Here is a 24,809-nt window from a genome sequence, read left to right on the forward strand (position 1 = left end):
TTTCTCTCCTTGTTTTTTTCTGTGTCCCTTTCTGTAGAAGAGTGTAGGCTCAAAACGTAAAATACTTTTTCAATTCCTGAACGTCATACTAATATATCTGTTTGTTTTATACACCACCTGTCTTCGTCTTTTGTTTTTTCGTGAACTCTTCCCATATATCACATGCTATATCACACGCTCACGTGGTCGCACCAGTTGATCCTGGCATTTCTTATCACACACAAACTTCTCCACTGGACTTTCTATCTATCTACCCTTTACGAATTCTCTTTTGGGCATTTACCCTCCGGCTGCACCTCTCCTACCAACGGATCACTGTGAACTCTACTATATATATATACATATATATATATATATATATATATAGAGAGAGAGAGAGAGAGAGAGAGAGAGAGAGAGAGGAGAGAGAGAGAGAGAATATGAGGGATTTAGTTCACTTGTTATCAAACCACATAGATACGCTGAGTCAACCGTTACGTACCAAGATCATATATCTGTATCATTACCTTTACTTTTATTTTATTCCAATTAGTAAAATAAATTTCAATGGTTCTTTGAGAAGAGGAAGAAAATATCGTTTACTGATAAAAATACATATAGATGCATACATATGAGTGAATGTACGTATGTATGCATTTATGTATAAGCACGAAGTAGATATACATATATACTTCTGTATCATGGATATTCATAGGAAACACTTTTAACTAGGAACCATACAGTATTTATTTATGTTAATATATTCAGCGAAAAGCCTCTTTTATCATCATTAAGTTACATTTTGTTTATATTTCATTTTGCAGTTGGATATTATGCCCCGAATATCCGTAAGTAGAAATGCTTCGTTATTTTACTTCTCTATATCTAGCATCGTGGAGGCGCGTGACTTAGTGGTTAAGGTGTCAGCATCATGATCGTAAGATTGTGGTTTAGATTCCTGGATCGGGCGACGCGTTGTGTTCTTGAGCAAAACACTTCATTTCACGTTACACCAGTCCACTCAGCTGGCAAAAATTAGTAACGCTGCGATGGACTGGCGTTCCATTCAGCTGGGGAACACATACGCCATAGAAACCGGGGAAACCGGGCCCATGAGCCTAGCTAAGCAGTCGCCTTGCAATCTGTGTGATCTGTGATAAGAATTACTCTCGTCCTGAATGAAATTATTACCTTCTATTACACAATGGAGTTCGTAACACTTGTTCGAATATACATATGTCCTTAACGAAAGTAATACATTTGACAAGTTAATTATAAGGTAGCTATAGCAATCTAAAAAAAATTTATTTATCCTCCCTCCCCCGCCCAAAATGTGTATGTTACCAATATTATACCATTCTGAATAAAATAACTTGTTTTAAATCTGGGTAAAATTGAAATAGAGGAAACATTACCAAAATACTCAATAGAATGTAATTTTTATGGTTAAGGGATTCAATACCTATTTTAATATCATGCATTTTTCTATGTAGAAATGAACACTCTAAAAATTGTGATGCTAGATATAAAAAAAATAATAATAAATGCGCCCTTTTCTACTCTAGGCACAAGGCCCTAAATTTTGCTTAGCCCTAAATTTTGGAGGAGGGGACTAATCGATTAAATTGACTCCAGTACGCAACTGGTACTTAATTTATCGACACCGAAAGGATGAAAGGCAAAGTCGACCTCGGTGGAATTTGAACTCAGAACGTAAAGACAGATGAAATACCGCTAAGCATTTCGTGCTAATGTTTCTGCCAGCTCGCCGCCTTCTAGAAAACACATTAAACATACGAAAACAAATAGTACGACAAAAACTTTAACACAAAATAACAAACGATGCAGTGAAGTTTTTGAAGTTTTTGATTGGCTAATATGAGGCTTCCACACAGTAATTGCGTTAGTTTTAAGAAAATATTTCAAATCAAATAATTTGCCCTTGAACAACAATCCCGATATTCAAATATTATTTTACGCTTTTCTTGGTTTCGGTCACTGGACGACTACGGTCAGGCTGGAACACTACTTTCTACAATTTTAGTCATGTTAAATATCACTCGGGGTACGAAGTCTGTAATGTTTTGTTTGTTTTTTTCTATAAGAGGGTGTAATAAAGTCTAAAATATATCTTTTCTCTGTCTCTCTTTCTTTCAACACATTTCCCTGATCCACGTAAGTAACAATATTCTACACAACGCCAATATTCATAGCACCCATAATTCCCACCGAAAATTAAACGACCTCCTTAAAAGAAACGTATGGTTACCGTTGGGTTTACACAGTAAACTAGTTTCATGACTCACCGTTTAAGTCTAAATAACGGGAGAATGGAGGAATATATGTTTTCAGTTTTTCTGTCAATTTTTTAAAAAGACATTCAGTTTGAGGTTTCTTCACTTTTATCGAATCCTTTTATTATTTTGAAAATTATTTAATATTTTCATTTTTATTTCAGGAAATAGGTTCCTTTCTCTTTTTATTTAAAGTTTCAAATTCTAGTCTTCAATCTCTAAAATATTTAAAGAAGTATAGGAAAAAATTCTAACATGAGGGTTACTTTCGAGTTAGACTGTGTTATGGATAAAGTGAAATGAAAGAGAGACGGAAGAAAAATTAAAAGACAAACAAAACGTTAACGACTTAATGTTGTGTCTATATGCATAAAACATTTCAAAAATAGACTGAAACCAAGACACTACTAAAATGAAACTTACTGATAGGTAAACCGAAGGACAACTGCATTACGCTATAGTTAGAACAATCATGAAAAATATGCTTAGGTTTATTATAATCGGCTGTTCTGCATTATAATACCATTATCTAAGGCAGATTAATATGACAACCACAGACAAATTGTTTTGATGAAGAATATAACGCGTCGCCAGGTCCAGGTATCGAAACCACAATCTTACGATCATAAGTCAAAAACTGTAAATACTAAGCCATGCGTCTCCATAAATATATAGTGTAGAACATCTATAATAAATATGAAAGACAGCTGACCGCTTGAATAAATTAACTTTTCCATAGTTCTATAGAGCTATATTACAACTATTATTTTCTACTTTAACGTAAATATAAATAAAAAAAGATGCGCCCTTTTAAATTTTAGCCAGGCTCATGGGTCTGGTTTCCCGATTTCTATGGCGTATGTGTTCCCCAGCTGGACGGGACGCCAGTCCATCTCAGCGTTACTCATTTTTGCCAGCTGAGTGGACTAGAGCAACGTGAAATGAAGTGTTTTGCTCAAGAACACAACGCGTCGCCTGGTCTTGAAAGACCACAATCTTACGATCATGATGCTGATACCTTAACCACTAAGCCACAACGTAAATATAGAATATTGTATACTTTGAAAATTGTGTAATAAATCTATTCAGTTATTTTAGATATATCTTAACATAAATATTTATATATTTGATATTTCCATAGCTAAATTTATTTTCTATTGCTGTTACAGGTACTAATGTATTGGGTGAGTAGATATTTTTACATACATTTTTCTGTATGCGTAAAATAAACTAATCCTAACAAACCTTAGCAGATACACTCTCATTTAAACAGCATTGAACTAAAATCTGGGATTTTTTGTTTATGTGAAAGACGAAATACCTATTTCTTTACTACCCACAAAGGGCTAAACACAGAGGGGACAAACAAGGACAGACAAACAGATTAAGTCGATTACATCAACCCCAGCGCGTAACTGGTACTTAATTTATCAACCCCGAAAGGATGAAAAGCAAAGTTGACCTCGGCGGAATTTGAACTCAGAACGCAGCGGGAGACGAAATACCTATTTCTTTACTGCCTACAAGGGGCTACACACAGAGAGGACAAACAAGGACAGATAAACGGATTAAGTCGATTATATCGACCACAGTGCATAACTGGTACTTATTTAATCGGCCCCGAAAGGATGAAAGGCAAAGTTGACCTCGGCGGAATTTTTCGGGGTCGTACTGGAGTCGATCTAATCGACTGCCCCCTCTCCAAAAGTTTCGGGCCTTGTGCCTAGAGTAGAAAAGAATATTGTTGTATTTATAAAAGAATACTTATAAATTTATATTAAACATATAATTTCTCTCATTATTCACAAATATAAACTTGGCAAGCAAGACTTCTTTCATATCTAACATCATAGTCTCTCATGTTCTGATGCGCGCATGCGTGTGTATATAGGGGTATGTCTGTGTTAATTGATTGTCCCTTTCTGGACAACTAAGATTACGCCCGACTACCAATTTCTACGGTTTTAGTTATCTAATATATCACTCGCACTGGGAATTCTAGTATTTTTTCTACAACAGGATGTAATAAATTCTACAATATTTCTTTAATTTTTTTTCTCTCTCTTTCAGATCATTTGCTTCAGCAACGTGAGTAACAATATTCTATACAAAGCCAATGTTCATAGCTTTCATATTTTCTGCCGAAAATTCAACTTCCTTCTTAGAATAAGCGTACAGTGGTCGTTTGTTTTACACAGTAGATTGGTTCGATGACTCCCGGTTTAAGTCTAAATAACATGTGAATGACGCAATATATGTGTTTGATATAATTATAAATTTTTAAAACAGACATACAGTCCGAAGTTTGCCCATTTTTATCGAACCTTTTTATTCTTTTGAAGTTGATTTAATATTTTCATGTTTCCTTCCAGAAATACGTTCCTTTCTGTTCTGGTTTAACATTTCAAACTAGTTTTCAATCTCAAAGTATAGGGAAAAAATGTTGAGTGTTATTTGAGCGTGTAGACTTTCTCATTATTGATAAACTGAAACGAAAGTTGAGAGGTAGAAAAAAAATTTAATGAATAAAATGGAACGTTTGGCGACTAAATGTATCTATGTACATAAAATCACATTTCAAAATCAACTGAAACCAAGGCACTACTAAAATGAAATTATACAAGTCTACTGACATGTAAACCAAGAGACTGACTTGTAAACCATTGCACTGTTATCAGAATGATCACGGAAAATAGATTAAGGTTTCTTATGCGTTATCTGTTGTTCTGCATGTGTGACGTGGTTTTTATAATGACTTTATCTGAGGCAGATTAATATGACAACTACAGATGATTTTCGTTGATGTTGGGAAGCAAGGAAATTTGGATAGATAGGCATTTTGAAAATTAGCTTTATTGGGATGGTCACCAAATATATAATGTTACATTATATATCTTCAAGGAATAATTAAAAACAATTTTCATTAAACTGAAGAGTTATTCAATACGTTATAAATACTTTTCGTAGAACGCAAATAGTTTATTCTTTAGATGAATAGTATTCATATATATATATATATATATATATATATATATATATATATACCATGCGATATATGTGTTTATGAGCGAAACACCTAAGCTCCACGCGGCTCCGGCAGAAGGTAATGGCGAACTTCTGCTGACTCTTTCGCCACAACTTTCTCTCACTCTTTCCTCCTGCATCTTGCAGCTCACATGCGACGGACTGGCGTCCCGTCCAGGTGGGGAAACCTATACGCCAAGGAAACCGGGAAACCGGCCCTTATGAGCCAGGCATGGCTCGAGAAGGGACAAATATATATATATATTTTATATTATATTGAGGGTACTACTATTCGTAGATACCAACACGCTAAGAGGGACCAATGCGGTCAAAACTACTAAAAATAAACAAAATTTTACCGAATGCAAAACTTCAAAACACATCATTTTAAAAAAGAATTCAGTTACATATCACATGTGATTTCGCATTTAATGCAGAATATGCATTTCATGTTCGTCAGTGCAACAAACTCAAGAAATATAAGAAAAAACATAACATTACAAACTCGATAGCCAACCGTAGAATTCGTCGTAGCTTGTACGAATGTTTATCCTTACATATCTATGAAAATGGCGGGCTTTTTCGCAATGCATTTCGGTAACAAATTGCCTAGTCGGAATAAAAATTCAGTATTGAACTATTCCGGTGAAAAATATAAATAAACAATTGAGGATAAAATCTTTAAAAGAAATTATCAGTAGTCAGCGTGAAAAACTTCGTAAGAGAAAAAATCCGTAAATTCTTCCTCTTGAAAATATTCATTTATATTATATTGAGGGTACTACTATTCGTAGATACCAACACGCTAAGAGGGACCAATGCGGTCAAAACTAATATATATATATATATATATATATATATATATATATATATATATTAGTTTTGACCGCATTGGTCCCTCTTAGCGTGTTGGTATCTACGAATATATATATATATATATATATATATACGTGAAGGCGCATGGCTCAGTGGTTAGAGCGTCGAGCTTACGATCGTGAGGTTGTGAGCTCGAATCCCGGACCGGGCTGCGTGTTGTGTTCTCGAGCAAGGCACTTTATTTCACGTTGCTCCAGTTCACTCAGCTGTAGAAATGAGTTGCGACGTCACTGGTGCCAAGCTGTATCGACCTTTGTCTTTCCCTTGGATAACACTGGTGGTGTGGAGAGGGGAGGCTGGTATGCATGGGCGACTGCTGGCCTTCCATAAACAACCTTGCCCGGACTTGTGTCTAGGAGGGTAACTTTCTAGGTGCAATCCCATGGTCATTCATGACCGAAGGGGTAGAAAAAAAATATATATGTATATATATATATATATTTACATGTATACGATTATCGCATTACTCAAAGATATATGTTTGGCAAATAAAATTTGTTTCATAAGTAACAACATAACCACTTATTTCTTATTCAAAAATTTAAACGTACACGTTGAAATGCTATCTTTGTCAATATAGACCAAAACCAAGATCCAAATAAAATGAATGTGTGCAAACAGATTGCCGTATGAATCGAGGGACAGCGGCATTATGTTTTCGCCAGTATAATAATCATAGTAATTAAGTTCAGATTTATTATGCGTTTCATATAGCTCTGAATGAATACTGTTTTTTCTATATGTAATCTGTAGTTTCGTATTTTGTTCAGTTTAATTAAAATTCTATCAACTTTTACTTATTGTAGAGGAATCAATTGCAACCGGAAATGCAGACATATATATAGACAAAATTTACCACCTTATTTTATCTCCAATTATATAATGTAGAACAACTGCAATGAATATGAGAGACAGCTGACCGTTTTAGTAAAATTTCTTTTTATCTTTTTAATGATTCGATGGTTCTTTGGAATAATATTATAACTCTATTACTTCCTAGATTAATGTAAATATTGAATATTATATATTTTCAAAACTATGTAATAAATCTATTCATTATTTTTTAGACATATGTTAAAATAAATATTTTTATATTTGATATTTTCATAACTATATGAAATTTTCTTTTCACTTACAGATCCTATGAGAGCGGGTATGTAGATACTTTATAACATGTATATTTTTTTTATGAAATTTATGTGCTGAGACAATTTTAATTTGACTGTTTTTTCGGCTAGACATAATGTTCATTTCCTTTTGCGAATAGAATAAGCTCTCAATTTCTTTCAGCTCACTCCCCTTCCTGTGATCTCTGAACAACATTCAGTATTACTTATCCGTGCGGTTATCTACCATCCAGTTTTAATACCCACGGCAAAACTAATTGATCAGATAGTCTGTAATGGATCTATAAAACTTTATAATATAATTAATATACCCACTCTTTTGTTATTCTAGATTGAAGGAGACGGTGGCAACAGCACTTTGAACGCACCCTACTCAACACTGCTTGTCACAGCTCACTAGTTTGTAAATTCAGTCGGGACGTGAAGGCAAAATGGAAGTTTGCTATACAATAAGGTTTTGTATCAATCTGGACAAAAATGCTACAGAAACTTATGAAATTCTCCAAACTTCTTATGGATTAATATGTATAAATTGAACATCTGATTTTCGTTGGCACAAGAGGTTCAAGTACGCTGGAAAGGAGACGAGGGATGACGAGAAGTATTAGATGGGAAAGAACGTCAGAACTAAATGAAAAAATTCGAAAATTTTCAGATGAAGACCGTCATGTGTCTATAAAGATATTAAGACTACAGTTTGGAATTACTGTCGCAACTGAACACTAATTTATTCATACGAACATGCGCAAACTACGGTACCGAACAGAAAGATACCTTCACTTTGGAGGATTCTAAGGGACCTTCACCAAGTAGCTAGAGCGCTACCAGGTGGAGTACATATTCATTATTCTTTAACAAGAATTAGATAGATAGATAGATAGATAGATAGATAGATAGATAGATAGATAGATAGATAGATAGATAGATAGATAGATAGATAGATAGATAGATAGATAGATAGATAGATAGATAGATAGATAGAGATTGATACTGATACTGACATTGTCAATACCCGTACAGGGATCCTGAAATAGGTTGCATAGAAATTGTGGGGCATAGGATGGTAACATCTTTCTTATAATACTCCTTTTATATTAATATTTTGGAAATAATTACATGTATTAATGTAGCCAGATAGACGTGGCTGTGTAATAATAAGATCACTTCCAAACCACATGGTCCCAGATTCAGTCTCACAGCATGACAATTTCGGCAAGTGTCATCTACTATAGGCTCGGACCGAACAAAGCCTTGTGAGTAGATTTAGTAGACAGACATTGAAAGACAGTCGTATGTGTGTATCAGTTATTTCATCAAAATGAATTCAGTGGCTTAGTAAGAGACTTACAATTATCAAAAGAATCTGCAGAAGTGTTTGTGTCTCAATTAAATGAGAAATCCTTCTTAAAGAAGAAACCAAAATCATCTTTCATCGCACCATGGATGCTGAATTTCTTCCGTTCTTCAAACAAAAACTCGAGTGAGAGTACTGCACAAACAAGGAAGGACTGCTTCAGAGGATGAGTTTAGAGGAATGTGATGCAAGTGAATGGCACCTTTTTATCGATCGTTTTAAAAGAAGTTTGAAATATGTTCTGCTTCTTAATAGGAAAATATTCGCCTATGTTGCAGGTGCTCACTCTACAAAACTGGAAGAGAGCTATGAAGTTGTGAAAGCAGTTCTAGAGTAAATTAAGTTTTTGGACCTTTGTGTCAAAAACTTTCATTTCGGTTCCAAAGTTTTTGATATCAGAGAAAAAGAATTATTGTTGGCCTGTGTAATTCGTTTAAATTATTCTCTTAATGCAAGTCATGAAAAATTACATTAGGGAAAGTATTGTAATACATGAAGATAAAACAGAAATAGGCAACAATGATTTTGTAATATCTTCAGAGCTTTTCTTAACAGTTTGTTTCTTATACACTTCAAGTGTCATTTCTCACTGTCATTTCTCATACACTTCAAGTGTCATTTCTCAGGAATACAGCATAACAAGAGAAGACACCGTTGTATAAAGATGAGCTACATAACATGCAGTAAATAATTTTACGCAGAGCTATTGTATTTATTGTTATGAGGCAGATGAAATATATTTTAGCATTAACAATGTAGTCTAATTTTAACGATATTTCATTTTGGGTAGATATGGCCACCCAAAACGACTTCAATTCTATTATATCTTGTCCAGGAATTTAGTGTTAAATCCAAATGGATGCTTTATTCGAAGAATGGTCTAATCCGAAAGTAAAGTTTTCCGTTCACTTTTCATGTAGAATAAGCTTTAAATTGTTATAATATTGCGTTAAACTCAAATCGTACTATATTGTTTTAGCACCTTCACACAGAGTTCCTCACACAGCTTCAACAGGATATTTACCACCTTTTCCCCATAGTCCTGGTAAGAAAACATGAACTTCATTTCATTTATGAAATATTTCTGTATTTACTTGCTTTTAAAGATATTAATCTCCAGTTGGTGATTCAAAAAATTTAGTAACAGATATCAAAGCAATAAGTATCAAAAGGGGTGTATTCTCAAAATTATCAGTAACTTTCATACTGTAATAGCCATGGCTTTGTGGTTAAGAAGCTCGATTTACAACCACTCTGTTTTGGGTTTAGTCCCACTTCACGGCACCTTGGGCAAATGTCTTATACTATAGCCACAGATCAACCAATGCGATATGTTGGAACTTGGTAGGCGGAAATTGTGTGGAAACCTGTGTATATATATATATTATATATATATATATACAATAGGATAAAATCTTTATAAGAATTTATCAAGTAGTTAGCGTGAAAAACCTCATAAGAGAAAAATCCACCAATTTTTCTCTTAAATATATTTATTTATATTATATAGAGGGCATTACTATGCATAAATGCCACACGCTAGGAAAGACTCTTAAAGTCAAAACTACCAAAATAAATAAACACATCGTACCGAAAGCGAGGGAATGCAACTCTCGAAGCTAGCCACTTAAAAACAAAATTCAGCTGCAAAATATTAAAAAGTGCAGAAATGCACTATTTAATCGTCAGTGCACGCATAATTCAAGATTTATAATGAATGAACAAAAATCGAGATACCAGACGAACAATATATATATAATATATACATGCGTGTGCATTAATGTGTGTATCTGTGTCAGTTTTTTAATTCCTCCCTCTCCCTCCCCATATACACACTTCTTGACAGCTTGTATTTGGTTGTTTACCCCTGAAACATAGTAGTTCGGCAAAACTGACCGATAAAATAAATTCCTGTCTTGAAAACCAACCACATGGTTCCGGGTTCATTCCCACTGCGTGGCACCTTGGAAAGTATCTTCTCTATAGCCTCGGACAGACCAAAGCCTGTGAGGGATTTGGTTGACGGAAACTGAAAGAAGCCCGTCATATATGGCGGTTTTTTTTTGACTATTTATTAAATTTTAGTATTGATTAAGTCTTCCTGTTTGTTTTGCAAAATAGTGGTTTTGTCTCAATAATATTTTATAATATTTTACTATAAAATTGGATTTAATTCCTAAATCGATAGTTTTTTTTTCCCTGTCATTGGATATATTCCCTAAGATTTATTTATATATATATATATATATATATGTATGTATGTATGTATGTAGTATGTATGTATGTATGTATGTGTATATGTTTTGGTGTCTGTGTTTGTCCCCCAACATCGCATGACAACCGACGGTGGTGTTTACCTGCCCGTAACTTAGCGGTTCAGCAAAAGAGATCGCTAGAATAAGTACTAGGCTTCCAAAGAATAAGTCCTGGGGTCGATTTACTCGACTAAAGGCGGTGCTCCAGCATGGCCGTAGTCAAATGACTGAAACAAGTAAAAGAGTAAAAGAGTAATTGGTGAGAATAATATTGTATGTGATTTGCGCTCATTTCTTCATGGTAAAGAATTTTTACCACAGGCAATTATGAATAACACAAGAGAAGTTTCATCAATTGCAACTTCGATTTGCCATACCAATGATGTCAACGTTGCGTTTTATTAATTGTTTGGTTTGTTTGTAAGACTTTAAGCTAACACTAAGGAAAAGATTCACAAGCGTTACGACTTTCCTAAGAATAACCTTGATGTAATTTTGCTTAACCTTCATAGTTCAAAACTCTATAACATGCACAACATATGTTACTAATCAAGATACCACAATGTTAGTGTGTAATGAGTTTTCATTTAATTCTAGAAAAAACTTGACACCATAAATATTTGATTTGGAGAGAACGTGAAATAATTATTTTTAGAATTGGATCTCGAACTACATATAGAGGTATAAATAATAGCATATACATATTGGGTTGTAAAACCTGTTATGTTTTTACATAATCGAATCATCTACATTTATTATTAATCACTTGAGCAACAACCAGTAATGAATATAATCGTTCTAAAATTGTTTTACAGAAAACTATAATTTTATTACTTCTGCTGATAATACTTTAAGATTTTACTTGTATTATAATAATAATTTGTTTCTTAGATGTGTGTAAGTATGTTTACGTAATGACTCTCGGCATACAGCAAATGCAAAAACATAACATTTCAAAATTCTTTTTTCTGTTTTACCTTCTTTCTAGGTATCCTAATAAAGCCATTAAACTGTTCGTCAGACTTGTGTTTTACTCATAATATTCAATGCAGAAACCAAATTGAAATCCTTCTTTTGGCTGATAAACAAGCAGGTACGAGATTCAAGTTACGTTCAATTTATCCAAAAATAATATTAATATTGATTGCCTTTCATAAAACAAGGGGATATTTTATTCATTATAAAAAAATATGCACAACTTGTTTTATTATATTTCAGAATATAACTGAAATTATAGCTTCAAATATGGGTATAATCATTCAAGTGGTAAATTTTGGGATGATAACTCTTCAGCTGGCAATACTTAGGCTGATAATATTTCAAATGCGAATTGGAGTGAGATTATAACACTAACACATTCCACCATATGGTAGTAAAGGGAGCTAATTGTTTTCCTTAATCATGATGTCGATCATGGTACGCAATATCTTCTAATTGTTTCCCTCCTGTTGTTATGTGATGGTTCCCCTAAAGATGTTCAATAGCTTCAATACAAAATACTTTTCGCCCGTTAACTGAAGTGGAGAACTCATGATAACAGGATGACTTGGATAAATTACTCCAGATCGAAGGGAAGTTTCATGTGGAAATATCAGTGAAAGAGACCCTGCTATATAAGTCCACTAATAGGATCTTTTTTTTGCTCCTTCGAATATTATACATTAGAATTGGCATATTTCAGTGTTCATTTTTTATTTTAAATTGTACTTAGCTGTCTGATTATGCGTGTGTGTGTGTGTGTGTGTGTGTGTGTGTGTGTGTGTGTGTGTGTGTGTGTGTGTGTGTGTGGTGTGTGTGTGAGTGTCTGTGTTTGTTTGTGACCGTGTGTGTATCGTTGGTGATTTTCTTTCTCCGTTTTCCCTTCCTTTGACCTTTTCTTTTTCTATGTTTCTGACAAAGCGCTCCACTCGAAACGTTAAATCTTCCTTTTTTCCTTCCTTTCCTGAGCGTCCAGTAACACTATACTTGTTCTACGTCCTCGCATGTTGTTTTTTTTCTTTGTTCATGTTTGGATTAAACATAATATATTATATATTATATATATATATATATATAATATTATGCGAGGAGTGAGAGCTAGATAGATAGACAGATAGATAGATAGATAGATAGATAGATAGTTATATAGATAGATAGATAGATAGATAGATAGATAGATAGATAGATAGATAGATAGATAGATAGATAGATAGATAGATAGATAGATAGATATTGATATTGTCATTGTCAATACACATACAGGGATCCTGAAAGAGGTTGCATAGAAATTGGAGACATAGGATGGTAACATCCTTCTTATAATATTCCTTCTTTTATATTAATATTTTGGAAATAACTACATGTATTAATGTAGCTAGATAGACGTGGCTGTGTAATAATAAGATCGCTTCCAAACCACATGGTTCCATATTCTGTCTCACAGCATGACAATTTCGGCAAGTGTCATCTACTATAGGGTCGGACCGAACAAAGCCTTGTGAATAGATTTAGTAGACAGAAATTGAAAGACGGGTCATATGTGAGTATGTGTGCGTGCGTGCGTGCGTGCGTGCGTGCGTGCGTGCGTGCGTGTGTGTGTGTGTGTGTGTGTGTGTGTGGGGTTCTATGCATGTGTGTCTTTGTGTTTGTGTTTGTCCTTCACCACTGCTTGACAACCGTTGCTAGTGTGTTGATATCCCTATAATTTAGCAACTCGGAAGAAGAGGCCGATAGAATAAGTACTACTCCTGGTATACATTTCTTCGACTAAACCACTTCAAGCCGATGCCCCAGTATGGCCGTGATCAAATGACTGAAGCAAGTAAAAAAAAGATTTGAAATAGATAGATAGATAGATAGATAGATAGATAGATAGATAGATAGATAGATAGATAGATAGATAGATAGATAGATAGATAGATAGATAGATAGATAGATAGATAGATGATATCTATAATTATTCTACATGAGTTACTTTTGGAAGTTGTTCAATATTGTTTACATTTTTTCATTTTCCAGCTTGCAATATTATCTACAGGGTTGGGTAAAAATTCATGACTCACTTGTTAGTTATATTTTTAATATCTTAATATTTATTAATACGTACATTAAAAAACTAAAATAATACAATAACAATAAAATAAGCATAATAAGAAATATAACTAATAAGTGAGCCATGGAATCTGGCCCACCTTATATATTAATTTTAAACTTACATTTAGCATTGTAATACGGTGGCTGTCATTCTTCTCTTTTGATTTTTTCAAACGTTCAAGAACTTACACAACACAAAGGAATGCATTTATTTTCCTAAATATATACATTATATCAGATCTAGATATATGATATTCTTTTGACGAATCTTTGTTCTTACCACACCTCTTGAACTTTCTTAGTCCATGAGGTATTGGCCAAAGGGACACTGACTTGCATTGAGAAGAAGAACATTCAAAGCAAAGAACTTCATAGTATGTAGCACCTGTTGCTGCACACAACAAGAAACTTTGGAAGTGTACTACATCAGCAAAGCACTTTATAGAAATGCTTCCTAAGATGGTTTTGTGATCTATAGGCCAAATGGATTGCCTTCTGTCGGACGTTGCTTGAGTTTCCTTCATGTGAGTTCGCATTTGTGTGATATGCAATTGCTGATATCACCATTCTCAAAGGTATAATCCTTCAGATCCATAGATATCAAGGAGTTTTTTCTATTAGACTGAATTAATAATTTAGCATTCCACATAGGCTAAGCATCCGAGTACTGCTGTCGTATAACTATTGGGTCGTGGAAATGCACTAAATACAAATGTTCATCAACTTTTGTAAACAAATTTCAATTACATGAAACAACAGGAAGAGTTATTATTATTATTATTATTATTATTATTATTATTATTATTATTATTATTATTATTATTATTATTATTATTATTATTAACATTATTATTATCATCATTATTATTACTATTATTAGTGTTCAGGTCACTGCTTGAAATCGAACTCGGAATCTTGGGGTTAGTAGCCCGCGCTCTTAACCACTACGCCACGGGCATAGGCGTAGTGGTTAAGAGCGCGGGTTACTAACCCCAAGATTCCGAGTTCGATTCCAGGCAGTGACTTGAACACTAGCAGGAAAAGTTGTTCATTTTTATTCATTTAACTAAAACTAAACTGTTTTATAGGCTTGTTTTCGGTGATAAATGTCACTTCGTGAGGATGATAGAAATTGAGGTTTTATAGTTTTGTACAAACTGTAGCACAATTCTTTTCTACATTCGCTCTAGAAAAGCGGTATTACGAGCTCTAAGAAAATGGGGTAACCGACGTATTCCAGGATAACAACTTGTTATAGATGTCACTTTGTGTCAAAGCAGTAATAGCTCCAGCAAGTTTGTAAGCAAATATGTCTGAAATATGTCAGAGTGGGCATTATCCTTGTTCGTGTGATATTTCTATTTCTTTACTACCCAAAATGGACTAAACACAGAGAGGACTAAACACACAAGGACAGACGAACAGATTAAGTCGATTATATCGACCCCAGTGCGTAAATGGTACTTAATTTATCGACCCCGAAATGATGAAAGGCAAAGTCAACCTCGGTGGAATTTGAACTCAGAACGTAGCGGCAGACGAAATACCTATTTCTTTACTACCCACAAGGGGCTAAACACAGAGGAGACTAACAAGGACTGACAAACGGATTAAGTCGATTACATCGACCCCAGTGCGTAACTGGTACTTATTTAATCGACCCCGAAAGAATGAAAGGCAAAGTCGACCTCGGTGGAATTTGAACTCAGAACGTAGCGGCAGACGAAATACTGCTAAGCATTTCGCCCGGCGTGCTAACGTTTCTGCCAGCTCGCCGCCTTCCTTGTTCGTATGATATTTCATCGTATAGCTAAATGCTGCAAGTTTCAATCGCCATCATTATATTATTGCATTATTTATCTTTGGACTATCTACATTTTACCTCCTCGTTCACCAACTTGTTTATCCTTCACAAAGAGTAAACGTTCAGTTCTGTATATTGATTGACTGTCTGTGAGTAATCTATTCGTTTCATGTATTAGTGAGTAAGACACTTCACTCCTACCACTGGATTTCGCCATGGAGATATGTTTGTTCCAGTGTCACATAATTATCAAAAGCACATCTATTATATAAGATCCGTTCTGTCTGTGTGTCTTCTAGGATCTCGGGCATCCTCCATCCGATTGCGCTCAAATTTGATATGTAGATACCGACGGTATCAGGGCGTGTATAAGTCTTGCATAAATTACAAAAATCGATTCCAGGTGAGAATGCGATCGATAAAGCCGTGGAAACGTGCATTTGTAAAATCGTTTTTCTTGGAATAGAAAAAAAAATCTTTATTTCTTCTGTTGTTGGTGTTTCAAATTTAGGTTAAATCAGTGTTTCTCAGAGGGAAGGCCTATGGGAGGGTCGGGCAAGTCGTTTTGAGAAAATTTGGTTTAAATGTTTGACAACTCAGTACCGTCCATTGCTCGTAAATAATATTTTCAATTCCGAGATTTCAAATATAATGCAAGTGTTCAAATTCAAAGAAAGAAATATTCTAATCATTCTGAAAATGTTTACCATGTTTTATCTAAGGAGTATAAGTACAATAATATAAAATTCAAAATAATTAATTAAATGTAAAATAAATTTATTCCACAGATGTTAATGTTTATGGTTACATGAAAAGGGCGTCAAACATTAACTGCTTAGAAACTCTTAACAGAATACGTATAAGGACTTCTGCATATGTAGATGAAATTATTCTTGAGCCACAAAGCCCGACTGATGTCCCCAAACTGAAAGTATTCGAAGTGACACCTACATTTTCAATGACAGTATTCCAGTACAAAAGTATGAACGATGAGACATCTTTATCTGTGCATTTCAATATACTTGGCAAGATTGTTCAAGCGGGAGGAATTTTAGGTAAGTAATATATATTTTCTAAAAACGAAATATTATTTTGAAGCATTAAGATTAAGACTTAGCTGTGTGGCAAGAAGCTTACTTCGTAATTACTTGGTTCGTGGGGGAGGGGGTCGGAATAGACACAAGATAAAGATATAAAAGTACATAACCACCAGGTATTCAACTTATATTTTCATTCATGTTTCCTCTCTATTTGCATCCACATTTAGATAGATAGATAGTTAGATAGATAGATAGATAGATAGATAGATAGATAGATAGATAGATAGATAGATAGATAGATAGATAGATAGATAGATAGATAGATAGATAGATAGATAGATAGATAGATAGATAGATAGATATATCTTAAATTAATCGTCAAAAACTTATTAAGAGAATGAGTTTATGTTTAATTAAATCCAAGAACTATTGTCTTGTAAAAATATATTTTGTTGACACGTTTTTTTTTATTTATTTCAGGTGCTTATGTAAACGAATTCCATTGCATTGAAATACCCCCAAATCATATGGTGTTGTCTGGTGAAGCAGGGTTATATCATAAAGTCAGTTACCATACCGGTAGTGGAAGTTTATCCCATTGTTTTACGATATGAGGGAGAAGAACGAAGTTTGATAGTCATATAATGTAAAGTATCAATCTATCCGTTTAGGATCGTTATGATACAGAAATATATAAATTTAACTACAGGCCCCAATCATAATTATATATATATATATATATATATTATATATATATATATAATATATAAAATGATATGTTACAATTACTCAATAGTCAAGATAAAACTCTGAGTTTCAGATGCCGAAGTGGAAATCCACAACACCATCTCTTCGGTTATCTGGCCATCTGAAAAAACGCTATAAAAAATACCGTTATATAAAGGGAAATCACTGTGTTATAATTCTGCTACTTATATAAAATAAAATAAGATTAAAATTTCATAGTAAACATGTCTAGTCATACGCTCACATGTGCGCTCGCTGACCCACGTGCGTACTTATACGTCACTATGAAAACGTACACATCTTCACTCGCATTTTTCGCCAAATATATACGCATATATATATACAAACTCATACACACACACATGCGTACCGTAAACGTTCATACATACGTCTATATACGCACAAGCACAAGAAAAAACATGGTTAAAGATAACAGAAAAAAAAATAAGGAAGTATACAAAGCATAAAAACTACGTTCATATACGGACATGCTCTTATGTGCTCATACACACACGCCCATATATGTACATACCCGCACATGTTTATATACGCATACACACACACGCATATACGAAAAATGAATATACATATGCCCCTCCCCCCAAAAAATTTTTTATATGGTATGCATGTGTGTGTGTATGAGTTTGTATATATATGCGTATATATTTGGCGAAAAATGCGAGTGAAGAGTATATATATATATATATATATATATATATATATATATATATATAATATATATATATATATATATATATATATATTAATATGATTGATTTCACCGCGCACGGTGTAATGAAATGAATATTTGCAAAGTATATGAGTACAGTAAACTTGGTTGATCCTTAATTAAGTGCTAACGCACAAAAGGTGATATCAATTGATACCAAGTTATCTGTTTTTGCTTTGCATTTTATGCAAAGGTAAGACCTATCTTTATTATATTCGTTACATTCACCGTGCCTTGGAGTGTTGAATCCTACTTCTAGTAGGTTGATATTTCGGTACCCTAATTTATTTGTATATTTTGCCTATTTAGGTTAAACTTGCTGACCATTTTATTATTATTGTTATTTTTAATAATGCTAGTAATACTTTGTTAAATCTATATGTATATATATATATATATATATATATATATATAGATATATATATATATCTTATATTGTTATATTTCGGAATGGTCATATTGCCAGTTTAGCCAATAAAAAACACACGCACTATATATTTGGTGTTACGTTGCTTCAGTGATATTTATTTTTTACATTAATCTTAAGGAGAGACACAAATAAGAAAGAAGAAAACAAAGGACCACTGATGCGGTCACAGGAGTGTGACGAAAGAACTTTGGCCGAAATAAGATTAAGATTAATGTAAAAAATAAATATCACTGAAGCAAAGTAACACCAAATATATAGTGCGTGTGTTTTTATTGGCTAAACTGGCAATATGACCATTCCGAAATATAACAATATATGTTTCAACACACGACTTCACATAAAAAATCTTGCACACAACAAATATTTAAACGTATATATATATATATATATATATATATATATATATATATACTAGCACTATGACCCGGTGTCATAATGTATATATATTATATTATTTATATTATATATATATATATATATATATATATATATATATATATATATATATATATATATATATATATATATATATATATGTCATATTAATTTATATTATATATTATATTATATTATATATATTTATATTATATTATATTATATTATATATTATATTATATTATATTATATATTATATTATATTATATTATATTTACACTACTGTTGGTTACATATTTAGATATTTTATATGCATATATAGATTTAATGGTTAATATAATAAATTATAGAACTACTCTACACACATTGTTAGTTCATATCTTAAGAGAATAATTTAAAATTCTTGCATAAATCTCGAGGACGGAGTACATTTTTCTACGAATTTTTGTTCCCAAACGTATTTAAAGCAGAAGAATATGAAGTAGCCATTCCTGTTTTCCAACTGTCCAATAAATATCTTTTGAAATTATCATCTAGAGATGTTGTTGTTGCTGTTGTTGTTGATGTTGTTGTTTTCTGCACTGATCAAGCAGATCACAGGTAATCCGTCCATGACGGATTTTGTTAGCCGCTCTCCAGCCATCTCCAGCCATCTATTTAAAACTGTATACAGCTATGGTACGATCACACTTGGAATTCGCATCATCAGTTTGGAACCCCTATCTTGCTCAGAACATTGACCTCCTGGAATCTGTCCAGAGACGTGCAACCAAATGCATACCCTCCATCAGACACCTACCATATTCTGAGCGCCTTGTTTCCCTGGGCATGGATTCACTGAAGCTCCGGCGTCTGGCGACGGACTTGGTAAACACCCACAAAGTTATCAACCACCTCACCAACAACAACACTGAACACCTTTTTGATCTCCATGTGTCTAACACACGTGGACATGCCTACAAAGTCAGAAACAACACAGCTCCCATGACTTTCGGAAACATTTTTTTCACGCTCAGAGTTGCTGAAGCATGGAATAAACTGCCTGCGTCAGTTGTTGACTGCCATGACACTGCATCCTTTAAGGCCCTCATGCTTTCCGAAATCCGCCGAAACTACACCTGATTATATATACACTTTAGATGAGTTGTAGTGCACCTGAGCACTGTACACAATTATTATTATTATTATTATTATGACCATGACAGCTATTCTTCAAATATGGTACATCTAGGAATATATTATACAATGTGTTCTTTTATCTTGGTTAGTAGGGTGTGATCTGTGTGAAGGTGAGTTATTATTTCTGGCACGTCAAGTAGGTCATGTTTGCTGGATCATCACGATTTAGAGTTGTCTTCAAATGAATGTAATATATTTTCAACCTAGCTGACAATAGACTTTACAGTAAATAATCTGTTTCTATCTCAATAAGATTGGAATAGTTGTGTCACCACTTATATCACAAATACGAGGTGGTATCAAGAAGTTCCCAGATTAGTTCTGTAGCGCGCTAACAGGTGGCAGCACACGGTTGCATGTGCTGTGAGAACTAGCAATGGCCTTCATGAGGCAGTGTGCTAAGTGTATACTTCGCAAGTTGTGAAATTTGTGATTTTGTGATTACTTGTATGCTGTAGTCTGCGATTTTGTCATGGACAGGATCAATGAGCCAACGGAAAACTTTATGTTAAACTTGGAAAGTCTGTTATAGAGACATTAAGCATGCTTGGGATAGCTTATGTCGACGAGGCAATGGGTTGCACGCAGTTTCGAGTAGTGCAGGCGCTTCAAAAGCGGAAGAACCTGCCAAGAAGACGATGAGCGATCTGGAAGACTACCACGTGTGTCACCCCACCCCACCGGAAATGTGGTATTGTGCATCGAGAATTAGTCCCCCAGGGTCGAAAGTTCTACAGCGACGTCTTGAGGCGTTTGAGGGACGAAAGCGCCCGGATTTGTGGAGCGTGAAGTATTGGATTCTTTACGACGACAATGCACCCTGTCACTGAGTACTCCTCACTCGTGAGTTTCTTGCCAATAGCAACATAGTATCGCTTCTGCATCCGCTGTATTTGACAGATTTAGCCCCTACGGACTTCCATATTTTTCCCAGCATGAGAATGCAGTTCATAGTTCACCGTTTTAACACCGCTGTCGGGATTCAGAGGGAATTGTAGGTCTTCGACTCGCTTACGGAAAATTACTTCCAGGCTGGATTCCAAATGTGACAGAAACTCTGGGACTGGTGTATTGCTGCGCAAGGTGACTACTTCGAAGGCGATGTTGTTAAAACTTAGGAAAATACGTTATTTTTTATTAAACAAAACTAGTCTGAGAACCTTTTGCTACCACTTCGTACCAGCAAGCAATTATACGACTGATATACGAAACATTTATTGATATCGATGCCGCAGTGACTCGTCCATCTACGACTACTATGAGAAAAACCACATGTATATATAGATTTTTGAGATAGACATATCCTACTCTATATCTACTGTCCTAATAATTTTTTTATGAATGTGTGTCTAACCGTAGGATTCACTCTCAATACAGCCCACCATTTTTCTTTTTCGACAAGACAAAAATGTTTTTAGTATGATATCGCAGTATCAAATTATTTGGGAGTATCTAATCGACACAACCTAAAACATACCAATCTTATGCCTAACATGCTCTACCTCCTGAATCTTCAAGGAGGTAGCATTGTAAGTCTTCTCACCTCCAGAAATGCAGCCACTTGAATCTTCATATTTCTTTAAAGATTTTCATCTTTGCAGAATAGTCTTATTGGATGCTCTTGCTTGTAATGCCTCTTCATTAAAAATTGATTTATAAATAACACTCAGTTATATCGACCACATTAGTCATACAAACAGCAGAACAATATTTTGTTGACACATTCAAGATAACCTGTCTCAATATTTGCATCAGACAGTTACCTGCATATGAAAATTCTATGATCATTTGAGTCTAGTATAAGAACAGATTCTGACGGATCTATCTTCTTATTTCTAAACAGAGCATTTTCAAGTAAGTTCCAAATGAAATACTCTATTCCTCTCTCTCTCTCTCTCTCTCTCTCTCTTTTCTCTCTCTCTCTCTTTTCTCTCTCTCTCTCTCTTTTCTCTCTCTCTCTCTCTCTCTTTCTCTCATTCTTGCTCTCTGTTAGTATAGATCCCAACTGATAAAGATATCCATTTGTCTTTTTTTTGAAAGGTTTTAACCTTCTTAAGCTTGTTTTTCATGATATCCATTTTGTCTTTTTTTGAAAGTTTTAACCTTCTTAAGCTTGTTTTTCATCCCACCAGTTCAGTTTTCCATTCCACCATACTTTCCGTCACAAAACACGTTACATATATCCTTTTGTCTTTTTTTGAAAGTTTTAACCTTCTTAAGCTTGTTTTTCATCCCACAGTTCAGTTTTCATTCCACCATACTTTCCGTCACAAAACTAAGCTTGTTTTTCATCCCACCAGTTCAGTTTTCCATTCCACCATACTTTCCGTCACAAAACACGTTACATTCCTTGTATTTTCCCACTTCAATTCATCATAGTTGTTTATTTTTTCTTCTTCTTTCACATTGACCCTGTTGTCACTATGTCGATTATCAAGCAATATATTAATTTGACGCTCGGTGAAAGAAGAGATTTGCTGTTAAGGTTTCGAGCATAGCTCTTTGTCAGAAACAGGAAAGTCCAAAGAGAAAGGAAAGGAAAATCGCCAACAGTCCACGTATGGTTATACACACGTATACACACACACACACACACACATGTACACACACACACATGTACGCACATGTAATGATACGAAATTGGTGACCTTAATATAAGCAAGAAGAGGTTAATTATTACGTTTATGACAAAGCAGAACCATATTAAGGATGAAAAATTGATTTTATCTTTAGAAAAATATTTATCACCAAGCCATCATTAAGCATGTTTTTGTGCTGTTATAAAATTCAAATACATATATAAAATTCAAGTACATATATACATGTGATATATCACATTTAAACACAAACATTTTTATTCTGATGTTTAATCTTATATCTCACATTCTGTATTTGACACATACTTGATTTTACATGATTTATATAATAATTCATATTTATAATGTATAATTTATAAATTTTAATTTTTAATATTACAAAGTATAATTTTTATTCTTAATTTTCAATTCTTAATTTTTAATCTTTAATGCTTAATTGCATTGCTTATTTTTAAAGGGATGTAAAATTAGATATATAATATTATGAAATAGAACCTGTGTATATGTATATATACTGTAATCTTCCAATAGTGAAACACGTGTAGTTCCTTCATATTTAATAAATATAAGTATTAACTAAAATAGGATATAACTAATGAAGCATATTAAATAACCAGCTGGTAATTTTGGTTATATCCTTTATGCATTATTTCGTGATGTGCAAACTGATACTATGAGTTTACTGTCAGATATACTCATTAGGTTATTTTTGTATTATCTGAAATAGAATACCCGCATATCGGTTAACCCCACAAAAAATTAATTATATTTAGATATCTAGATACTTATGTGAAGAGAGCAGGTTCGGAAAATCCTTTATGTCATCTGTTCAAAATGTTCCATGGAATTAAATAAACTGTATAACATTTGATAAGCGTTTATAAAATTACCAAAATTATTTAAAAGGCGGACGCCTATGAATCAGAAGAATCGACAGAGAAAAGATACATTTTGCAGGTTTTAAACACGCTGTGAAATCTGTGTATTCAAATTTTCTATACATTATAACAAGCCATGATATTTTCCAATCTTTCCAACTTTTCATAAATACTTTTTAATTTTTTTTTCTTTGTATCTCCGAAACAATAATTTCTTCAGTCCCTTTCAGTTACTGAGTATCTATTTTCATCAACTCTTTGTTTCGTACCTGGTTGCACACAGTAGATTTCATTCTCAGTCCGTTCGGTGTAGTGTGTCTATGAGTGAGTCACTAGTTTTATTACGCTCAACTGAAGGTGAGCACCATTTGCACCTGGGAATTAACCTGTGAAGGACAAGAGTTCTCTACCTTCAGTATTAAACACCTCGTAAACCAAGATAAACTTTGGCCTCGCGAGACTGTAGAGACGTAACAGAATCTTCTCGGAGTTCTTTGAAGTATGCTTTTATGTATTTTCTTTTAACTTTTCCGAATTTTGAAATAAAAGATAGCGAATTCCATTTACATTTTTTGAAAATATTTTCAAATATTTTTCCAATTTTGTTTATTCTTATCAACCTTGAATTGATGTAATAAATTTTGCGAATAGTTTCACATTGAAGAAGAAACGAAATTTCCAAAATAGTAGTCTGCAAACATAATGGGAATAAATACTGAAGTTAAATAAAATTAATAAGAATGGAGAAAAAAGAATATAAATAGTAACTTTGTTATTTTGTGAGTTCGATTCCCGGCGACGCGTTGTGTACTTGAGGGCAAAGACACTTTTATTTTCACGTTTGCTCCAGTCCACCTCAGCTGGCAAAAAGGAGTTGTACTTGTTATTCAAAGGGTCAGCCCTTGTCACTCTCGTGTGTCACGCTGATTATCCCCGAGAACTACGTTAAGGGTACACGTGTCTGTGAATGCCTCAGCATTTGCACGTTAATTTCACGAGCAAGCTGTTCGTTGATCGTATCAGCTGGGACCCTCGTCGTCGTAACCGG

General features: G+C 33.9%; 1 protein-coding gene and 1 long non-coding RNA gene across 2 annotated transcripts in view; both read left to right on the forward strand.

Moving 5' to 3' along the window:
• LOC118763363 lies at positions 1–24,778 on the forward strand. The gene is made up of 3 exons (XR_004999113.1): positions 1–11; positions 10,751–10,761; positions 24,633–24,778. It is a non-coding gene; the product is annotated as an uncharacterized LOC118763363 (long non-coding RNA).
• The window catches only part of LOC115211864 (inter-alpha-trypsin inhibitor heavy chain H4-like), a 241,022-nt gene that overhangs the window by 113,501 nt on the left and 102,712 nt on the right, over positions 1–24,809 (forward strand). The gene's annotated exons all lie outside the window — the stretch shown is intronic.

This window comes from Octopus sinensis, linkage group LG5, assembly GCF_006345805.1.
Source record: "Octopus sinensis linkage group LG5, ASM634580v1, whole genome shotgun sequence".
NCBI classification, from domain to species: Eukaryota; Metazoa; Mollusca; class Cephalopoda; order Octopoda; family Octopodidae; genus Octopus; species Octopus sinensis.